Source organism: Parasteatoda tepidariorum, chromosome 5 (genome assembly GCF_982258835.1).
Source record: "Parasteatoda tepidariorum strain Cologne lab strain chromosome 5, Ptep-v5.0, whole genome shotgun sequence".
In the NCBI taxonomy this organism is placed as follows: Eukaryota; Metazoa; Arthropoda; class Arachnida; order Araneae; family Theridiidae; genus Parasteatoda; species Parasteatoda tepidariorum.
In genome coordinates this window covers 55,631,602-55,637,601 of record NC_141759.1, presented here as the reverse complement: position 1 = coordinate 55,637,601, position 6,000 = coordinate 55,631,602, and positions in this window count along the sequence as shown.

Sequence of the window (6,000 nt, the reverse complement as noted above, 5' to 3'; positions counted from 1 at the left end):
ACTTTTAGGAACTCCTTACATTCAAAAAATATTTAAAAAAAACTCAAATCGAAATAATTAATTTTGAAACCATTTCATAATATTTTATATATAATTAAATACTTGATTTTGAGAAAATTAATTTTTAAAATAATAAAACTAAAAGTTTTTAAATAAATAAATCCCATTTCATATCCATTCAATATTTTAATTCTCAATTTAATATATTTTCCCTCTTCATCATCAGGATTTTCATATAAGTTATTATGTTTATAATTGTTCAATTGAAAAAATAAATCGAAAAAGGTAACAGCAGCACTTTTAAAAATGCATTTCAATAAGAAAAATAATTTCTCAGGGTGAATAATTCATGAAAAACTATTATATACAGATAACTGAATATACAATTGTATCAAAATTTGTCACAACCATTAAATGAATGAAATTTACAATACTCAACTGGCAACACCTCTGCGAAAAAGACATAAATAATTGCTTTACAATATATCTTATTATTTATTTCTATAATATTCGTTAAAAAGTTATTGAAATTTTCAGTAATTTTTTTTTTAAATAATAAGATTTAAAAAAAGAAATTCCGTTCTCGACTATTTTGTAGAGAGAAAGTCTAATATCGATATAAAAGTCATGGCAACGAAAAGAGCCAAAATATAAATTCAGTTAAGTTTTGGTGCTTTTAACGCTTTGGTGATAATTAACTTTTGAAGTATTTTCTTTGTTTTTCTTATCCTTTTTTCGTTTTGAACTCTAGGGTATTCATCTATAAAACTCTAGTAGAGTTCAATTATTTCTCATAGATTCTTAATCACACATCTATACATGCCTAAGAAACACATTGATAAATTGTAATTTACTGCAATAAATATAAATAATAATTGCATAAAGCAGTTCAATTTTTTATTACATTAGAAAAATTAAAACCTAGTGTTTATTTCTCCTTTCTGAACAGCAAAATATAAAAGAAAATGTTTAGTGGCGCCATCTGTTGGCTCGTATAACAGATCCTGGTGTACGAAATTAATGCTACCAGCCGAGGATAAAATAAACGCAAAATTATGGAAATATCTAAATTCCCCATCATAACAACAAAATTAAATAAATTTTCGTTTTCATACCATGCATTCTTTTCTTCTATAAAGGAAAAAAATTTTCTTGAAATTTTGAAAAGCTATGAAGAATGTCATTAATACGGTGATATTTTTTGTTTGACAACACTACTAAAAATTTACTTGTGATTAAGTTTGCATTTTACTGTACATTTAATGAAGAAATCAGAATTCTATAAAATAAAGTATAGAATTAATGTCATCATTCATCGTTTTTAAATGCTCAACTACAAAAAATTTTAGATTAGATTTTCACTGTAATATCATTATGAAAATATTAGTAACGCGAAGAATTATGAGTTTTTATTTAATATCTTATCTGAGATAATAAAAGCTTTGCTTTTGTTATTTTATTATTTTACAAGAATTAAATAAGGTCCCATATTGGTTAGTAAAAATCATACTACTATATTGCGTACTACGATATACATTGTTTATTAAAAATCATCACTTTCCATAAAAAAGACTCCTCAGTATAAAGATGAATTATTTTAATTAACTACATTAAAAACTGATGATATAGATTAATTTTACTGAAAACTAATTATATCGATTAAATTAACTAAAAACTAATCATATCAATTATTAATTAAAATATTTAATCGATTAATTTTTGAAAGGTTTTGATAAATGAAAACGATTAATCGATATAAGATATCGATTAATTATATATCGAAATAATAACAGTCACTGCTATTTGTCACTGTTACTTTTGGATCCCAGTAGCAGAAGTAACAGTGACTGAAAAGTAGCAGTTTTGCCCATCTCTAGTACTAAGTAGTCACTACCAGCACTCTGCTTGTGCTTACGCAGGGTCGTCTTTAAACTATTTGAGGCCCTGGGCACATTAGGATCATGGGGCCCCTATGACCTTGAGAAAACACTATTTAGTTACAATAGATAAAGAAAGACAAACAAGGTTCTAAATTTATTTTTATTTAGTTACTAGCTATAAAAAAATAGGAAATATAAAAAATAATCTACAAAAGTAACTCGCTTAACTTAAAATCCTTAAATTAATTCTATGTTGATTGCAAAGGTACCCTTCTAGATTTAAGATGAGCAAAATCGTTAATCACTTCTTCAAAATCTATGGTATTGAGAATATCACATTCTATGGACATCAGCGACAAACTATTTAATCTCTCTTGAAGCATTGTACTTCTTAATTCATATTTATTCGTTTCAATTTGGAGAAGGAGCGTTCTCCGCTGCAGTTAGTTACCATCATGCTTAAAAATATTCTCAATGCAATTTCTACGTTAGGAAATGTGTCTTCAGTTTTGTTTTGCTTTAATAGATTATATACTTCCTGTACACTGTTAGATGCTTCATTTTCACTCTGAACATTTATTAAGTATTCTTTTAAATGTTGACATTCTATTTCTAACTCTTTTTCATTTACATCTTCGTGATAGATTTGAGAAAATTCTTTGCATCCTTGTCGTATCTCTTCGGAATTCAGAGTTTTTAAGTGAAAAAATAAACTAAAACGTTGACTGACGATCTCATATGAACTTTGTCGCTGTTTTAGATGAACACTCAAGGTATCGATTATTGGGAGAAAGGTTTCTACGTTGAATCGCTCTTTTCCATTCAATTGGACTGATGGCGCAGAGCCATCAAAAAAACTCTGCCGTGAGCTTCTACGTCTTGTTCTTTGAGATAGATCCTTGTAGTCAGATTCTGGGTTATTTTCTTTGGCAGATGATTCGAAGTTATCAAATTTATCCCTGAGGTTAGTAATAAAATCATAAAGTGAAGTCAACAAATTGGTTGCAACGTCCAGTGTTATTGTTTCTTTCTGAAGATAATTACTTGTTTTGTCTATTCTTTCCAATATAGTGCTCCAGATTTCCGTCAGTATAATAAATTCTAGATTTCCCATTTTTCTAGACAGACTAAGGGCTTCGTCTCTTGTTTCTCGTGCCTGTTCAGTATCGTTTGCGATGGTGATTAAAGCTTCTAATATTCTTTTATAACCTCCATGCAAAGCACTTACTGCATCAGCTCGGGCTGACCATCTGGTTTGTGAAAGACTCTTAACAACTTTTTTTGAACCTAAATGTTCTGTTAACATATTCCATCTGTGGGTAGAGCCCGAAAAAAAGTTGTACACTTTCTGAACTATTTCAAAAAACTGTGATGCCTCCGGTACACACCCAGCAGCATGGACACCTACCAAGTTTAGTGAATGTCCTGCACATGGTATAAAGGTGGCAAATTCACATTTTTCCTTGATTCTTGTTTGTAGACCACTATACTTTCCCGACATATTTGAAGCATTGTCGTAGCTTTGTCCTCTGCAATCTTTTATGGGAATATCATGCATCTCTAAAAAATTTAAGATGGTCTCCGCTAAATACTTAGATTTATGTTCTTTAATAGGTATAAATTTCAAAAACCTTTCAACAGGAACACAGTCTTTTACGTATCGAATGATGAAAGTTAGCTGGTCAATATGAGACAGATCGGGCGTACTGTCAACGCTTATGGAAAAATATTTTGCTGATTTAACTTCATTTATAATTTTTTTTAGAACCTGTTTTCCCATTACTTCAATAAACTCATTACAGATATTTGCTGATAAATAAGAAATGTTACCCTTTCCAGGATTCCCAAATTTTTTTAAGTGATCTGCAAGAAATGGATCAAATTCACTCAATAATTCCACACAACCCAAATAATTTCCATTGTTTGGAGATCCTAGGATTTCATTGTCGCCGCGAAATGGAAGCCCTCTCGATGCCAAAAATTTTACAACAGCTACAATCCGTTTAAGTACGTTTCTCCAGTAATCCACTTCCTTTTGATGTTGAGATAATAAGTCTATATCTACTCTACCAACCGCTTTACTTCGTGCCAGATAAGTCATCATAGATTGCTTATGCGCTGGGCTATTTTCATGTGTTAAAATTATGTGATTAATATGCTTCCAATCATTACATCCATTCCGAGAGCAAAGATTAACATCAGTTGGGTTAAATAAGCAGCATGAAAAACAAAATACAGAGCATTTGGAAGGCGAATACAGCAACCATTTTCTTTCGACGCTTTCATTGTTCTTTAATTTGCGAATAAATAATGCTTTGTTGAAATATCTCGTTACTAATTTATTACCATCTTTGTATGTTCTGGATGCCTCGGAAAAGTCAGAATCTTTATTTTGAAAATATACTGGTCCCTTACGAATTAAAATTTCGCGATTTATTTCAACAAACTTTTCGTGAAAATAATCGGCGGGATCGTGCGATATTAATTCTTCTGTGTTGGAAAACTGCTGTTCAATTGACACAGTTGGAGTTGTCGGTTTTAGTGAAGTCACTGAAGTCGTTGCACTTTCGTCGTAGGAATAGTCGCTTTCTGATTCAATCTCTTTTTCAAAATTGGAACATGAAGGTTTAGAAATTCCCGCAATTTGTGATTGAGCTGAGTCATCATGTGGAACATTTATGAGTTGATTGCTACTTACAGAAGTTTCTCCAGTAGTAGTAGTAAAATATGATGTTAATTTTGGTAACTTTTCAATTACTTCTTTCTGATGTAGAGCTTTTTTCCTTTTTTCAGATCCACTAGGATATGACCGTTTCGACATTTTATATTATAATTCACTATTTAATTAATTTTATAACGAAAATATTCGCTAACACAAAACAGACAAAACGACGATTTAATCAAACAATACTATTTTTTTTATCAGAGCTCGAGCACAGTCAGTAACAAACTAACAACTACAAACAAAACAAACGCCACAACATCGCAGACAAATACTTGAAGGGAATTCCCGTTCGTCAAGTCAAACGACGATCGGGAATCGGGAATTCCCCTTTTTTGTCTTTGGTATTACGAATGACGTTCGAATAGGTTTCTTTAAGACATAAACCACACCGCATCAAATAATTCTTTTTTTAATTTAATAATTTTTTTTAAAATTGTATTCTTATACTTACATATAGGTATTTAAATTAACCTAAACATACTAATATCGGAAAAACTCATTTTTGAGAGAGAGTGGAGTATTATACCCTGTTTATTTATTAGTTTGATCTTTCTTTTTGACAGATGTCAAATCTGAAATCGATATAACTTTGCAACGACGAACAATATCTTCTTATTTTAATAATATTAAAAATTGATAATAATCATAAGAATAGACACACAACATAAAAGTACCTGTTAAGGACTCAAGCATTTTCCGAAAGTCTTAAGTGGTTTTTATTGCTTCTAGGTAAAATTTAAATAGAAAAACTGAAAACAACGGTTTCTTACCTACCCAATGTTTTTATGTCTAGTGCAATAAAATTGATTGACGAATGAATTTATTTATTTTGAATAGTTTAAAACATACATACAGCCACATATTTAGCCAACACATTTTTTACACCAATAGATATTTTCTGTTTCCCATCACTGACCCATCTGTCAAAAAGTTCAAGCTATGTTGTACAAGGTATAGCTATCCGCATGCGGCAAACTAAAGCTAATATAATAAGCGTAGGTATTGTAGTAAGTCATTATCATCAGATTTTTCAAAATTAATGTTTTTCGGTAATAATGTATCGGTTATCATTTGGTAATCTGGCAGGAACTAGGGGGCCCTGGGCACGTGCCCAGTGGGGAAGAGGGGCCTGTGCTTACGTCTACGAACGTGTTCGTTCGGTCATGTTCTTTCCTTGCTACTGTACTCTTTGCTTTATCAGCGAAGCGTACGTAGCGTTAATTGTTCGCAATTCCTGAGTGTAGTATCAGTACTTAGTGAGAAAATAAATTTACATATAAAAAATGTATTTTTATTTTACTGGTATATTTAAATTTATAAATTTTAATTTTCTATCAGTTGATTCTTTGTTATATTTAATTCTTTACTAAATCTATTTATGCTCTATTTCAATAA